The sequence below is a fragment of the Falco naumanni genome, unplaced genomic scaffold, assembly GCF_017639655.2.
Source record: "Falco naumanni isolate bFalNau1 unplaced genomic scaffold, bFalNau1.pat scaffold_54_arrow_pat_ctg1, whole genome shotgun sequence".
NCBI lineage: Eukaryota > Metazoa > Chordata > Aves > Falconiformes > Falconidae > Falco > Falco naumanni.
Window position 1 is genome coordinate 54,771 of NW_024427554.1, and position 16,564 is coordinate 71,334.

The 16,564-nt window shown below is 55.6% G+C and overlaps 1 long non-coding RNA gene and 1 pseudogene across 1 annotated transcript; both read left to right on the plus strand.

Annotated features, from left to right (window-relative positions):
* The first annotated feature begins 68 nt into the window (after positions 1-68).
* On the plus strand, positions 69-1,219 carry LOC121082274. The gene is made up of 2 exons (XR_005825961.1): positions 69-478; positions 1,034-1,219. It is a non-coding gene; the product is annotated as an uncharacterized LOC121082274 (long non-coding RNA).
* Positions 1,220-4,630: 3,411 nt separating this feature from the next.
* LOC121082276 lies at positions 4,631-16,457 on the plus strand (annotated as a pseudogene).
* The last annotated feature ends 107 nt before the right edge of the window (positions 16,458-16,564 follow it).

Genomic DNA, 16,564 nt, shown 5'->3' on the forward strand with positions numbered 1-16,564 from the left:
GTAAGGCTTCCTGCACGCTGCTGGGGGAGGGGGGGGACGGGACATGCCGGGGGCCAGTTGCACTTGTATTCCACTTCTCAGGAGGCTTGGGATGTTCCTGGGGGCTCATCACACACTCAGATGTGAGTTGGCCTCCTCACGTCCTCTGAAGGAGCTCAGCAGAGACCTCTGAGCCAGGGCAGTGCCAGGAGGGGGCAGAGGGGGCAGGAAGGGAGAGGCAGGTGGATTAAAGGCCGTTTGCAGTGGGAGGTTGGGGAGGACCCTGCTGCAGGGACATGCAGGCAGCAAAAAAAGGGACACTTGTCCGTCTGCTGTTCCTCTAACGGCAGCGGTACCACACGGTTGGGCTCTTGTTCCAGGTTTTCCACTTCCCACCAGCGCGCTCCCTTGGCATAGCCCAGGGGGTAGCAGGGACACTGGGGCTGGCCCCACCGAGCTCTACGCCACGTTGTTGCTGCTGAAGCACAGGGCCCAGCAGGTGAGGTGGTGGGAAACCAGGGCTGGAAAGGGCTTCAGACCAGCTGGGTGGGAGCAGGGCTGGGTGAAGCCTGGGTTGAGCCTGACGGCCACAGGGTGGGTGTGAGATCGTTGCTGGGCTGGGTGGGCTCGCAGAAGCCGTGGGCACCTAGAAGAGTGATACCAGCAGCAAGGGTTGGTGCGTCCTCACGGCTTGTTTCAGGCTGGTTGATAACATCCTTGGCTTGATGGCGTTGCCCCATCCCTGGGTGGCAGAAGCCAGCTCTGCTGGGCTCTGGCTTCATGATGTCCCCATCCTCAGCCCCCTCCTTCCCTGCTGGGTCCTTCCCCAGGCAGGGATGCTCTTTGAGCCTTCCTCTGTGGGCCTCACTCGGTGTGAGGTTATGGGCTCTGTGGGGAGCCCATACACCCCGGGGGCTACCACAGATGGGTACCTGCCCGCTGCTCGCCGCACGGAGGAGGGTTTGGGATACTCCCATCACTCGTGAGCAGCACCCTGGCCTGTGACCCCATTTCTGTGGCACTCTGATATCCGTGCCATCTATCCCTCTCTTAGGACCATGATTTCTTAGAGAAGGAGCAGTTCTTCCTGGACACCCTGAAGAAAGCAACCTACAACACTTCATCTCTGTCAGGCTGAGGAGGTGGCATCCCCACGCACCCCAAGGGATGGCTGTGCCTGTCCCCGCAGGAGGCTGCTGTGGAGGAAAACAAACAATAAATAATCCCAGTTCTCTGCTGAGGAAGTGTCCTCTTTAAAAGCAACCTCGGAGTGTTCAGAGCGTGAAATCCATCCCTGGGCTGGGAAGTCTGGCCTCCATCCCTCAGGGCCAGTGTCCCTGGCCACCTGGCAGGCACTGCTGGGAGGCAGTGGCCACCGTGGGTGTGAGAAACTATGGGCTAGGGTATTGTTTATTAAGATTTATGTTAAGCTCAATGTAAAGTTTAGGCAACAAAATATATGAAAACGCTTATGCAAACAGCTACCAGACACTGCTTGTGAAAGATAAGATAACCGCCAGATGTCCAGGAACCGACAGAAACAAGACAGACAACCCCACATAAGGATATATGAGTGAAGGGTCAATACCTCCACTACTTCATGAACACGGGTAAAGATGTATAAAAAGGGACTGTTTGAACTGCTCAGGGCGGCAGTTGGTGGAGCGCAGACTCCCCTGCCGTCCAGCGCTGTCTTTGCTCATATTCTACTTGCTATAATTAATAAAATTTTAATTGGATTATGATCCGTTGCGGTCTCAATTTATAACAATTTCTGGTGCCGTGACTCGGATAAGGAACAGTGGGCTTTGGTCCTCCGGGGAGGCGCCCCGCGACATTTCGCGGCCCCGCGACCAACAGCTTACTCCAACCTTACCGACGAACCTAAATTCTAGAATAATGAGCAAAGGAGAAACCGGTAAAATCCCATAAAAATTCTGTGCACGGGAGTCCGGACGAAGACGCAGGACGCGTAAGTATATTGCGAAGTTGTTCGCGGGTTTGCCGTTCGGGCGGGATTGGGTTTCCTGGAATATAACGAGTGAGAGGTTCGATATACTGAACCAAGCGAGTGCGGACTCTTAAGTACTGCGTCTCCCATCTCCCGCGAGGGACTGGGCCAGGAACAAGGGGAGCGAGTGAGTGTATGTTTGTGGATGTTCCAGAAGATGGGGGCGAAGGGCAGCAAGCCTTCGACTCCCATGGGAAGGGTACCCACTGTACCTAAGAATACCCCTCTGGCATATATCTTGGACAATTGGAGATATTTCCCTGGAACCCTAGGGAAAGATAAGCAGAAAGTGATAGAATATTGTACTAAGATATGGGGAGGGAAGAAGATTTCTAAAAATGTCTTTTGGCCAGTCTATGGGTCAGAAGAAGATTGGGTAAGACAGCAATTAAACCTCTGGGTTAATAATAAAAAAAAACCCTTAACCCGGAGGAGAGCCAATATGCGGAGGTGTGGCTAAAAAACCGGGAGCTAGACTTTACCCGCTGAATGAAATAAAAAAACTAAACAAAAGAAAAAGAAGGGAGAGTTAGACGAAACCCTTCTAACCCCCCCTCCTTACATTCCTCCTCCTGCTCCTGCAGAGGTCCCCAGAGCGCCCACTCCCCCACCAGAGTCGGAACAAGGGTCTCCCCCTCTTCCTAAACGCGTAACTAGAAGTCAAAAAGGGGCAGCTCAAATATACCCCCTAAGAGAAAAGCCCATGGGGGGACCTCAACCTGTGATCGGATATATTTCTGTGCCTCTAAATTCGGCTGACCTATGAGATTTTAAAAGGACCGAGATGGGAAACTTAATTGAGGACCCACTCGGAGTGGCAGAAAGATTAGATCAATTTCTGGGACCAAATCTTTATACTTGGGATAAGATGCAATCTATCCTTTGTCAATTATTTACTACCGAGGAAACCCAGGGACCCCAAGCAGATATTAAATGGCCACTCCAAAGACCTAATTGGGATAATCAGGATCCGGCGCATAGAACTCATATGCAGGACCTGAGAACTATAGTAATTCAGGGGATTAGAGAAGCAGTACCCCGTGGCCAGAATATCAATAAAGCATTTAATGAAATGCAAAAGAAAGATGAGAGCCCCACTGAGTGGCTGGAACGACTGAGGAAAGCCCTTCAGCTGTACTCTGGGGTAAATCCAGACAACCCTTTAGGGCAAGCGCTCCTCAAAACTCAGTTTGTGGCAAAATCATGGGAAAAACTTTAGCGGAACACTTCAGCAGGAGAGGACAGATAAGGGTGAAAGAAATAATTAAGCAAGAAAAGCAGATGGCCAGCAAGGGCATAAATTACCTTAGACTGATAAGAACACTGCAAATGAGCAAAAGGTGAAAAGTACACCATGAGGAAGACCTACAGCCTTCCTCCCATAGACCACGGCCCACATTCTAAAGACCCCGGCCCACAATTTTTGGAAGAATCTGCGCAAGCGTGAAAGACTGATAAGCTAATTAGCATACGAAGCGAGGGTAGGCGGGTTCAGGTAATGAATATGTATAGGCGTTAATGGAATATTCATTGTTTCAAGCTTATTTGCTGCAGTGTTGCTTATTTTGGTTACCGGATTTATGGAATGTGGAATTTGACTTTGATAATTGTTACTGTGATTTTGGCTATATTTTTGATAATAATAGTGAGCTCTTGGTGTTGCTGTAGAAAGATACCTGTGTGTTGCATTTTGTAAGTAGTAATTCTGTAAGTGATAAGTGTGTTCTGTGAGTGTAAGCTGGGAAAAATGGGAGGAAAGCAGAGTGGTGGGATTTTAAAGAAAAATCCGCTAGGGTGTGTTTTGAGTCATTGGAAGGATATTGGAGGATCCGCTGGTGGAAATGTGAATAGGAAAACATTGATAAAATATTGTAATCAATGGTGGCCGCTTTATAAGCTGGAATGTGGAGAAAAGTGGCCTTTTAATTAATAATTACAAGGTTATTAATAATTGTTATACTCATTTATGCTGGAAATGTGAGAACATTTCTGTATGTGTATTTCAGAAATCCGAGGGGTATTGTCCCTGATGTTCCGAGGGGTGAATGTGAACCTCTGTTGAAAGATCCCTGGGTAGAGATGTGTACCTGGCAGGGAGGGGAGCTGTCTGTAAGGGGTCTTTGTAGGGGGCTGCCAGTGAAAAAGAGACTCTGGAGCTGGGGGGATTGGGGAAGCTAAGAAACTTGTCTCTGAGAGGGGTGGCCTCTCTTTCTAGGAGAGAAAGTGCCTGGACGGAAAAGTGGGGGCATCTGCCGAAGCCCGAACAACAAGAAATTTAACTTTGAATGTGGTATGTTTTTCACTCTGAGGGGGGGCATGGGGGCTCTGCCGTGGTATTTGCTCCTCGGTTAGCTGGAGGCTTGAGTGGTTAATAAGATACGGAGTCCTTCACCCCTATGATGCTCAGTGCAAATGTAATCCTTCAGAGGTGACCAAAGAAAAAAACCTCTGCACGTAAGCCCTGAAGGACAGGGGGGGGGTGAGTCCTGGGGGCATGTGCAAGTTTAAATGTGCTTTGGGTGAATTTGTAAAACTTGGGAGCCCCTGTGAAGGGGGGATTTGTCAGCGCTGAACAGGGGAGGGTGTTTGCTGGCACAGCTGAAGGCTGGTTGTAAAACCTGACTTAAACAACAGAGCAGGATGTGCATTCAGGGTAAGAAAGAGTTAAAACAGAAGTGCTGCTGCAGAGGCAGGCTTGTGTAACCTGCAGAGCAGGAAGAGCATCTCCTGCCCCGAACCCTTTGCCTAGGAGGGGTTGCTGTTGCTGACGATTGAAAGCACCTGAAATTTTTGAGTTATTTCAGCCGGGAGGATGAAAACGTGGGCAAACTGAACGGAAATCTAATCTTTGAGTGTTTGAAGTTCAGGGAGACTCAAGGGTTCGAGGTCCCTGCAGGACCCGTGATCATGGCTTTGGGCAGATAAACTCTTGTCCCCACGTGAACGTTGTGGGGAAAAGTGGCTGGTAAAACAGAACCTTACTTCTAAATAACGTTGCGTTTGTTTGTTTGTTTTGTTACTCTTTTCCTGGCCTGCTGGGTAATTCCCAGATTTAGAAAATCCTTTGGCAGGACTTTAAAAATGATAAGGAGCAGGATGCTGCCAAGAAACCAGCTCCAACAGGCGCTAAAAGCAGCTCTGAGGAAAACCAGAACAGAGCAAAGAAAAAGTAAGTGGGGTTGCTCTAGTGCATCCTCTTTGTATTACATAAATCAGCAGCATGGATTATCTGTGTGAGATCCAAAATGATTACATTGAAAGCCACCTAGTCCTACCTCTTATTAGCCAGTAACGTAATTTATAGAGCAGCTTGGTAACAGGGTTAATTGTGCCACAGCTCACCAAGTGCTTGATACTTGCAGTGCGCCGCAGATTACGGAGCTGAGCTTTCCTTTCCAGGAATGGAGGCTCTGATCTTACCTTTGACCTCATCCAGCCAGTTCTGCACGCATTGCCAACTGAGAACAAATTTTCTGGGTCAGGATTTGGGTGTCTGAGAGCAGCACCAGTCCGTGCCACACCACAACTGGGGCACCTCTGGGTGGGATCCAGCTGTGGCTGTGTTACAGGCACTTGTCCCTCTTGTTCCTGCAGCAGGGATGCTAATGGGTCTGAGGGTCCCCTAAAATCACCTTTCACCCTGATAAATCTACTCTGGATGCAAGTAGCAGCTGGTGGGTTAGGGCAAGGTCTAAGGTGTGTTGGTAGAGAGGGACTTTAGGCAAAAGGGGACAGGAATTATCTGACTGGAAACTTTCAAAGCTAAAGAAGCTCCTGGCGTTATCCAGAGCTGGAAACCCCAGTGTCAGTGGCACCCAGCAGTGTCCCAGCAGTGGATGCATGGCTGCAGACCAGGCAGTAGTGCATTGCCGCTGTGTTACTTGCTGTGAGATCTGTTCGCTGATCTTAAAAATTACTTTTTAAATGGTCCTGAGAGATAAGAGCAGGCAGGGATGCTTTGATCTCCTGTTTAAAAAAAAAAAAAGCCCTGATCAAACCTTTACCATGTGTGATCCCATCCACAGAGCCACCTCCACCCCAGACGCCCCTGCACACCGTGGCCCCGGTCCAGAGGAGGGCTGAGCTCACTTTTGAAGATACTGATGACGACCTGATGCATGCGCTGGGACTTGGCAGTGGCTCAAAAGGAGCTGAGAAGCAGGGAAAGAAGGCAGAAAAGTAAGGGCAATGAAGAGGCAGTGAGAGTAAAGCAGGGGATGGCTTGTGCGTTGGGATGGTGCCAGCATGCTGTGTGTGGGGGATGCTGGAGCTTCTGCCTGTGGGTCCCAGAAAGGGGCAAGAGCAGCCTCGTTTCACAGAGAAGAGCCAGAGCACCCTGGCAAGGCTGTGTGACAAGAAACAGCCCTGCCTCCCAGGGAAACCTATCTGCCACTGTGTCACCAACAGAGAGGTGCTCCGGCCAGCCCGCTCCAAGCTGGATGAGTTGCTGGGACGAAATTCCGTGGCCAAAATCCTGGAACAGCCAGGCACAGGAGAGCGCAGAGAGTTCAAACTGGATAAGAAGTACCAAAAGCAGCCAGGTGAGCGTGGCCAGGGATGCTGGGAAGGTCTGCAGAGGTGATGGCGTTGGCTTGGGAGGGCGAGATTGATTTCTAATGTCCTTGAAGGGGAAATACCCTTTCTGTAGTGGTCAGCAGGGTGGCTAATGGGCTCCCAGTCAGCTCTGGGGCAAAGGTGACTGATGCAAAAGTGTTGTACCCTGCCTTCGAGGCAGCCTGGGGGCATTTGCACATCAGCTGTAACTCAGTTGCCTTTGGACATGGACTGATTCTCAGCAAAGCAACTTTTCCCAGCCCCGTGGAGGAGACACGTTGCTCGCAGGTTTCCAGGGAAGATGTTTCCAGCTGTGTCTTCCCAGAGGCAGCAATCGCAGTGGGAATTGCAGGGGAGGAGGAGGAGGGCTGGTGTCTTTGCAAACAGCCGCTCCTCTAGGCGCTGACTCAAAGCTGCTTGTCTGAACAGAGAAGGAAGACGGCTGGGACAAGGAGGATTTTGTCTTTGGAGCGTACCAGCCGACGGTGGCCTCCATGCCCAAGGGCCAGCCGGCGAGGAGGCAGCCTGTGAGGTATTGTGCTCTGCGTGTGGAGCTCCAGCCAGCAGCCACGCTGCCCCCGCAGGCAGAGCGGGCAGGGTCCCCGGGCAGGGTCCCCGGGCAGGGTCCCCGGGCAGGGTCCCCGGGGTCCTCTCACAGGCACGTATGTGACTGCTTCTCCTTGCAGCAGGTTTCCAGCCGAGAACAGCAGCGAACCAAAACCAGAACCCCGCTCCAAATCTCCTCCTTCAGCCAGGCACAGCCCTGTGCGGAGCAGCCGGACTCGAGGTGACTGGCTGGGCTTGAAAGATGAGGATTTTATGGATGCGAGAGGCCAACATCTGCAGCAAAAGCCATCCTGCCAGTGGACTACCCCAGCCCTGGCACAGCCCAGCAGCCCGGCCCCACCAGCCCAGCTCCGGCTGCAGAGGCAGCGATGGGCTAAACCTGACGCCGCTGGAGGAAGACATACTGGCTGAGAGCTGCCTTGTCGCGTGCAAGAAAGCCCTAGCACAGGCGAAAGGCCTCAGGAGCAAAGTGCCAAGCCCTGTGGAGGCCCCAGAAGGAGGGCCTGGATCCCCACGCTCCTGTCAGGGTTAGAAAGCACAGCTGGTGGGCCACAGGGCTCCCAGCATGCCAGCTGCTCAACAGGACGTCTCAGAAATCCTCTGCTCGGAGTTAAGAAATCCATTTTAAGTGCTCTCTTGCCTCTGGTTGGGTTAATAACGCAGTGGTTTCTCCCACTGGTGCAGCCTGCAGGGCCATCGCACCTCTGGGCTCTCCTTCTAGTCATGGCTGAGATTGCACGTGCTGCCCCAGTCCTGTGGGATTGTCCTGGATCGGCATACCCCCACGAGCTCCACGCATGCTCCTCATTCCTGCCTTCTTTCCCCTTCGTTCCTCCTAGTTCCAGGAAAACCACCTCCTCCAGCTGAGTTGGCACAGACAGGTTCAGGCTTGTGCCATTGGGATGGGAACTCAGAGTGAATTGCAGAGAAGCAGCCGCGTGTGTCGTGGGCAGGGGCATGTTGCCCAGGGGAAGGGGGTGGATGCAGCAAGGAGGAACTGGTGTTCCTCCAGAGATGGAGGTTCTGAGGTGTCTTTGCTCCCTCTGAAGCCAACAGGTTGAATCCTGCCGCAGCTGAGTGGGATAGGTTTTTCACCTGCAAGGCAGGAAACTGGTGTTGAGGGAAGAGGATCTTGTCTTTCTTGCCTCCTGGGCTCTCCCCCCATGGGGTGTGTTTTTGCTTGCAGCCAGCCCAGCCAGCCCCACAGGAGCACCGCAGCAGGGCAGCTGTCCCGCAGGACCAGGCAGCGAGTGCAGATGGCTCCAGGTGAGGCCTCCTTCACCTTTCGACACCTCCACAAGGTGGAGAATTCCTGTGGGAAGCGGCTGCATGTGTAGGTGGGTGAGCGGGGAGGGGCTGGTAGCCAGCCGTGACCACTTTGGTCTGGGACCTGTGTAACCGGGAAGGGAAGGCAGCGCTGAAGGATCGTCGGGCCCTTGCCTGTTCGATCGCAGTGCGACAGCCAATCTTTAAACTTGCAAAAATGGCCAAGCGGGATAATGTCTTGCGGGCCTCTCCTGCGCTGTGACACTGCTGTGCGTCACTTGTGTCTCTGTGCCCACGCATGGCAGCCGGTCCCCTGGCTCTCAGCACCCACGAAACAAGCCTCGGTTCAACCATCGGATCCTGCGAAGGGGCATCCCTCCAGAAATGTGCCGGTGCCTTGGGTGCGTGTTCCTGTGGTTGTATACGGTTCGGGGCAGCAGAGATTTGTACAGTTATGGTATGCGGAGAAGGGTCCTCCCTGCCCTGAAAAAAAACCCAAAACCAAACCCCCCAAAAAAAGCAGGAACCACAGCACTTCCCTTGGCCACATGAATGCTGCCCAGGGCTTTGAGCCAGCCATTGTCGGAGCAGGTTGCTGAGCTGCAGGATCCCACCATCCCCATGTCAGCTGGTGTGCTGGGGCACACTGAGCTCCGCAGTGGCTGGCCTTTGGGCTTTCGGAAGGCTGTGAGGGACTCGCTTTGCCGGAGCAATGGGTGTGCATAAGTTCACGCTGCCCCATCTGTCTTCCCTTTGCTGCCCCCACACTTGTCCCACCAGTGCTATGTGCTGGAAAAGACCCCCTTCTGCTCTGGGCTGTGGCTGTGCGCCGGTTCAGAGGGCCGCTGAAAGTGGCTTAGGGGACCCAGTCTCCTCCCTAGGTGATGGAGATGGAGGAGGAGCTGTGCTTTGTCCCTTGATTTACTCTGCAGAGCAGAGTCCCACCGTTTGTGTGTGGAGTGGGGATGCAGACACGGACAAGCCTGTCTGACCCTCTGCCCCCATTGCCAGCTCCCAGAGCGGAGCGCGACCCTCATCGCTGTGCCCAGGAGACCCAGGGCCCTCATCCTGCTGGGAGGGGATGGTTCCCATTGCTATATTCAAATCATGGACTTGTCCAATGTTCAGCCTCTACAGGCTCATTCCCAGGAAAGCAGGAGGCGCCAGGCCCTGCCCCGCTCACTCAGGTAGGTGTGCTGGGTCCGTGCCCCGAGCGGTGCAGGATCAGGGCAGCGATCGCGAGCCCTCCGCTGCCGACTCGCCGCCATCCCCGCTCTGTCCGTGCTCCCTCGGCCTGAGGTAGGATGTGCCCCACTTTGCATCTCTGGGAAGCCGTGTCCATGGAGGCAAAGAGTTTGGAGCTCCCCGAGGTGCCACAAGTTGCGTTTATCAGGCCAAAGCATGGGTGCTATGGATGCTTTGTAAATCATGTGTGTTTATAGCCCTGCGTGGCCTGAGCAGCATTTACACCGTTCCCCAGGCATATATACATATTATATTAACTAGACAACAGAGGCTCCAGGTGATAAAGGACTTTTTCTTCAGTTGATTTTCCCCAGTATAGTGTTGAAGATGCTCTGAGATTATTTCTAGACAACTGAAGGAGAATTGAAGCCTTTCACAGAGAAGGCAGCTCTTTCTTGGTCTTTGAAGCCTCTCCTTCTCATCCAGCTGGGCTCCTCGCCCTGCCCTGGTGGTGGGACACATGTTGTCTCCCAGAGGGCTTGTGGTCTCAGCCTTGATTCTGCCCCCAGAGAAGGAAGAGCGCAGCATGCTTGTGTCTGGGGGTGGGGGCTGCCGAGTGTCACCTGGGGAGAAGGGACCCACGCCAGCACGGGGATTGGGCTGGGGAGGGGGGTGGGGGTGGTCCTGCAGTAGGCTGGAGATGGATCGCCGTTTCCAGGCTAGGAGGAGATGTTCTCCCCAGGGCTTTACCTCCCTGAGAGCATCCCTGTGTCTCCGCAGGTTCCTGCACCCAGGGCACATGTCCAGGCTGCCCCGCAGCTGCAGGTAAGGCAGGTGCCTTCTTTTGGAGGCTGATGGCCGCACCACAAAGCCACTGATCCTGAAGGGCCTCGATCTTCTCTCTCCATCCTTGTAGGCAGAGTTCTCAGCCCCGGGCTTGCAGCATGAGACGAGGCAGGGGGGCTCCCGCAGCCCAGCTCCATGAGGATGCATCAGGCTGCCAGGCAGCGCTGCTGAGCGCCCAGGCCCGTGTGGCAGAGCTGGAGAGCCAGGTGAGCCCCATTGCCTGCTGAATGGGGGACCACGGGTGACCCAGAGGGAGGAGAAGGAGCCATATCCTGTCCCAATAGCATCAGGGTGACAGGGGAGAGAGGTGAAACCTCCCTGTCCAGAGACGCCTATGGCCACCAAGTGCTGCTGTGGGAGTTCTGTCCCCAGGGCAGCACAAGGACTTTCTCTCCCGGGTGCCTGGCAGGTCCGAATGCTGGAGCTGGAGCGGACACAGCACAAACTGTTGCTGGAAAATCTCCAGCAGCGGCACCAGGAGGAACTGAATCTCCTTGAGAGCACCCACAGGTACCAGCCTCTCACCTGTGCTTCCCTCCTCGCCTACAGCTCTGTCTCTCCTGGGGGTGGGAGTGCTGGGATGCTTCCCAAATCCGCCCCTGGGGCAGGTGGGCGCAGAGCCATGTCGATGTGGACGTGGTGGGGGGCAGAGAGCAGCCCCACAGGTGAGCCAACATGGGAGTCCACTCTCACCATCACTGTCCCCTGGGTGACAAGGAGGAGGGGCTGGTCCCATTGCCAGCGCACCCCCAACCAGGCAGCACAGTGGGCAGTAGCAGGAGGGTTCAAGGCTCAGGTCTGCGTGTTTCGCCATGCACACAACAACACTGATCTGCTCGCAAACCCCTGTGTGCGCTCTGCGGGGGGGGGGGGGGGAGTGCTGGGTATTGCTGTGGAAGCAACACTTCTTCCTGGCTGTGACCTCTCGGGGCAGGAACCAGGTGAAGGTGGTGGAGGACACCTACGGGCAGCGGGAGGAGAGGCTGCGGCTGGAGAAGGAGCAGCTGATGGCTCAGCTCCTGCTGCAGAGCCAGGATGCGGAGCGGGCACGGGCAGAGCTGCTGGCGCAGCACCAGCAGCGCCTGGCCACGCTGGAGCAGCAGAACAAGCTGGAGATGGAGCGTCTGCAAGAGCTGCAGAGGTGAGAGTGGCACGAGTGGCACACACGTGTGGCTGGTACCCACAGTCTCAGCGAAGGAACCAGGGAGTGGTTTGGGGACATGGTGAAAGGAGAAACCAGACTCCAGAAGCACTGGGTTGTGGGCAGCTTGGTGCCTTTTGGAACGGGGATTTGCTTTGTAGGTGGACACAGGGAGATCTGACTGGAGACGTGGTTTCAGAGTGAATGCATTGTATTTTGAAAGATGCTGAACCCAATGTTTTATCTTCCCCCAAATCTCTTTTATTCAGGTCAGTGAGTTCAGTGAGTCACTGATGTCCACATAGTTTGGGTCAATGACAAATCAGTTTTTGGTAGAGGAGCTCATAACCCCAAAATTGGGCCCATCCCAAATGTGGATGCCTGTCGGTGGAATGCCCCAGGACAGACCCCCATGCCAGCTCAGCTCCTGGCACCTGATTCTCAGCCCCACAACCAAGCCTCTCCCACAGTGCCCATCATGGGGGAGCACTGGTTTGTGCCAGCCTGTGGCAGGCTCCTTCCCCGTGTCCCGCAGGGTGTCTGTCCAGGAGATGCGCAAAGACCACGAAGAGCAGCTCCAGCGGCTGAAGCGGCTGAAAGACCAGGAGATCGATGCAGTGACCAGCGCCACATCGTACACCAGGTACTGACAGTTGTGTTCCCACATTGGTCCCTGGCCACAGCATTCCCTGTCCTACACGAACCAGGCTTGGACCGTGGCAACAGGGGGCCATCCCCTCTCCCACCCACTGCCTGCGGGGATGCTGAGCTGTGTAATACCCGTCAGTGCCCCCCGGAAGCAGGAGCTGCATCTTCCTACTGCTCTGCTGTGACCCAGAGAGGTTCAGGGCAGGGCTGCCCGGCCTTTGGGCCACCAAATATCCCCCTCTCCGTTGCAGTGAGATGAAGCGTGTCCCACAGGGGTGACCCTCCCCTCGCTTCTCTCTGCAGGTCTCTGAATGGCATCATCGAGCGGATGGAGAAGTTCTCCAGCAACTTGCATGACCTCTCGCGAAAGGTGGAGGCCACACACCACACCACCTCCCAGGAGCTGGCCATGGGGGTACGGCAGCGGGACGAGCAGCTCAAGGGTATGTCTGCTGTTCCTCTGTGCCGGCACGGCTGCGGGGTCTCCACCGGAGCTGGGGGTACCCAGAAAACAAGGAGAAGTTGCTCTGAGTCAGCCAGAGGCTGGGAGCTGAGGCTGGCAAAGCCTTGCCTGCCTTGGTCACTGGACATCTCGGGGTCTTCCCTTTACAAAGCAGTGTCCTGGGGATGTGCCAGGGGTGATGAGCACAAACACACACAGTTTTTCTGTGAACATGGTGTGGATAGAAGGGAAGAACTTCCCGCCTCATGCTGCTCGTGCCTCTCCCCAAGTGCTCCAGGACAGGCTGTCGCAGCAGCAGAGGGGACATGGAGGAGGAGCGGAGCCGACTCCAGGAGGTGATCGCTAAAATGGAGGCCAGGCTGAGTGAGCAGACTCGGCTGCTGGAGCAGGTGAGCCCACACTGTGTCCTCTGCCCGGGTCGGCCCTCCTGTCTGGGTATGGGGTATGTGTCTCACCAACTGGAGGTTCCTGGCCTGGAGGTTGTGAATAGCATCTGTCACCTCTGTGTCTGAACGCAGGAGCGATGGAGGGCAACGGCAGAGCAATCCAAAGTGGAATCACTGCAGCACTCACTGGAGGAGCAGCGGCGAGTCATGACCCAGCAGCTGTCCATGGAGCGAGCAGAGCTGGAGAGGGCGAAGGTGAGGTGGGGCAGACATCTCCAGGGCTGCACTGCATTGTGTGGTGGAGGCAAGAGCTGGGTGCTGGGCTGCAGCATCCTTCTGCAGCTCTCTGCCTCCTCAGCCTCACACAGGGGGAATCGCAGTCAGGCCAGCCCTCTGGCTGACGGATGCAGGAGGCCGCGGTGTGTGCGCATGGCACGTGCTGGTTCTTGAGGAACACGGGACCAGAGCTCACGGTGACAGGGTTCACACCAGGCACCGTGGGCTTGAACCAGCCCCTAGATGTTGCGCGGCAGAGATGGGTTAAAGGAGAAAAATCCTGTGGCGAATGGGACTTAGTGCTTCTTCTCTCCCTCTCTGGCAACGCTCCCCAGAGTGCTCTGCTGGAAGAGCAGAAGTCCGTGATGCAGAAGTGCTCGCAGGAGCAACGGAAGCTGGCAGCCGAGTGGGCTGAATTTCACACCCAGCAGCAGCTGAGGAAGGAGCAGATGGAGTGCAACATGGACCGAGCCCTGAAGATGGACTCACAGAGAGAGGGCACCATCATGAGCCTGGCCGAGGTACCACAGTAGAGCCCCTCTCCATGGCCTCCAGCACCACCTGGCAGCTCACGGATGGGTCCTGCCCACCGGGGAGATGTTCAGCCCTGCCTTCAGGTGTTTAAAACAAGTTTTAAGAGACATCACTGCGGTGGTGAGAATCGGGCTGTTCCAGGAGCAGCCTCCACCAGCCTGTTTTAGATGTTGACTGAAGCATCAGTCACCTCTGTCTCTCCCCTTTGCCTGTGAGGAGTTTGGGCAGCCAGACCAGGCACAGCCGCCTCCATTGTAAGTCTGGTGAGAGGAAACCCCCATGGTGGGTTAAACAGAACCTCCCCATGCCATGGGGACATGTTTGGAGCCAGTTCTCCCCCCTGGAGCTGTCCAGAGGAGATATGTGGCACAGACTGTGGCAGGGCTGCATTTCTGAGGGCTACCAGGGTGGAAAATAACCATTCAGGCTGGGTGTTTCCACTGCTGACAAACTGCCAAGCCTTGAGCATGTTTTAGAGTGTGTAGCATGGGTGAGGGGCTCCGTCCTTTCTGGGGAAGGAGTGTGTGTGTGTGTGTGTGCCTGTACAATGCCAGCTCTGCCAACCCTGGTGCCCAAGGGTGGGTGGATGAGAGCATTGGTTGGGTACCTGGTGGTGTTGCTCTGCACCCCAAACTGGCAAACACAAGAAGGAAAACAGGGGCAGATCTCTCCCATCACTTGGGGGGACATGAGATAGTGTCCAGGATAGGGCAGGTAGTGCATTGATTTTCCCCATGCCCATCCTAGGAGCAGGCAGAGCTGAAGATCTGGAGCCATGAGCTGAAAACCAGGGAGGAGCAGCTGGTGAGGGACAGGGAGCTGCTGGACAAGTCCTGGCAGGAGCTGAGGCTGGAGAAGGAGAAGGTGGACAGGGCCACACTGCGCATCCAGCAGCAGGAGGAGCAGATTAAAAGCACGACCAAGGTAAGTGAAGCATCTGCGCTGCAATTCACAGCTGGGGTTTCACATCCCTCCTTGAGTGCTGAATCCCAGCGCTGTCCTGGGAGGGGAACAGGGGGTGCACAAAGGAGCCCTGCCCCAGGGCAGCGAGGGTCCCTGTCCCCAGCCTCCTCAGCTGCTCTGCCTTGCAGCTCTCATCCCAGAAGTACAAGGAAGGGGAGCAAGCCCTGCAAGAGGTGTGCAGGATAGAGTCCGAGCACCAGAGGAGGCTGCAGGTCATGGAGCAGCAGCTGGAGCAGCTGAAGCAGCAGGAACAGCGTCTTCACGAGGCAAATACTCCCTTGCCTTTCCTTCTTGGCCTGGGGCCGCTGTGCCAAGGGCCTGAACCTTTGCCAACAGTTTCTCTCTCTTTCTCCCGGGGATGGGGCAGGAGCGGCTGAGCATGGCTCGCCAGAGGAGACAGCTCGAACAGATCCGTGAGGAACTGCCCACCAACTCTGCGATGCTGCTGAACACAAAGCAGGGCCTCAGTGCCCCTAGGAGAGGCCTCTCCAGCACACCGTGTAAGGCTTCCTGCACGCTGCTGGGGGAGGGGGGGGACGGGACATGCTGGGGGCCAGTTGCACTTGTATTCCACTTCTCAGGAGGCTTGGGATGTTCCTGGGGGCTCGTCACACACTCAGATGTGAGTTGGCCTCCTCACATCCTCTGAAGGAGCTCAGCAGAGACCTCTGAGCCAGGGCAGTGCCAGGAGGGGGCAGAGGGGGCAGGAAGGGAGAGGCAGGTGGATTAAAGGCCGTTTGCAGTGGGAGGTTGGGGAGGACCCTGCTGCAGGGACATGCAGGCAGCAAAAAAAGGGACACTTGTCCGTCTGCTGTTCCTCTAACGGCAGCGGTACCACACGGTTGGGCTCTTGTTCCAGGTTTTCCACTTCCCACCAGCGCGCTCCCTTGGCATAGCCCAGGGGGGTAGCAGGGACACTGGGGCTGGCCCCACCGAGCTCTACGCCACGTTGTTGCTGCTGAAGCACAGGGCCCAGCAGGTGAGGTGGTGGGAAACCAGGGCTGGAAAGGGGCTTCAGACCAGCTGGGTGGGAGCAGGGCTGGGTGAAGCCTGGGTTGAGCCTGACGGCCACAGGGTGGGTGTGAGATCGTTGCTGGGCTGGGTGGGCTCGCAGAAGCCGTGGGCACCTAGAAGAGTGATACCAGCAGCAAGGGTTGGTGCGTCCTCACGGCTTGTTTCAGGCTGGTTGATAACATCCTTGGCTTGATGGCGTTGCCCCATCCCTGGGTGGCAGAAGCCAGCTCTGCTGGGCTCTGGCTTCATGATGTCCCCATCCTCAGCCCCCTCCTTCCCTGCTGGGTCCTTCCCCAGGCAGGGATGCTCTTTGAGCCTTCCTCTGTGGGCCTCACTCGGTGTGAGGTTATGGGCTCTGTGGGGAGCCCATACACCCCGGGGGCTACCACAGATGGGTACCTGCCCGCTGCTCGCCGCACGGAGGAGGGTTTGGGATACTCCCATCACTCGTGAGCAGCACCCTGGCCTGTGACCCCATTTCTGTGGCACTCTGATATCCGTGCCATCTATCCCTCTCTTAGGACCATGATTTCTTAGAGAAGGAGCAGTTCTTCCTGGACACCCTGAAGAAAGCAACCTACAACACTTCATCTCTGTCAGGCTGAGGAGGTGGCATCCCCACGCACCCCAGGGGATGGCTGTGCCTGTCCCTGCAGGAGGCTGCTGTGGAGGAAAACAAACAATAAATAATCCCAGTTCTCTGCTGAGGAAGTGTCCTCTTTAAAAGCAAC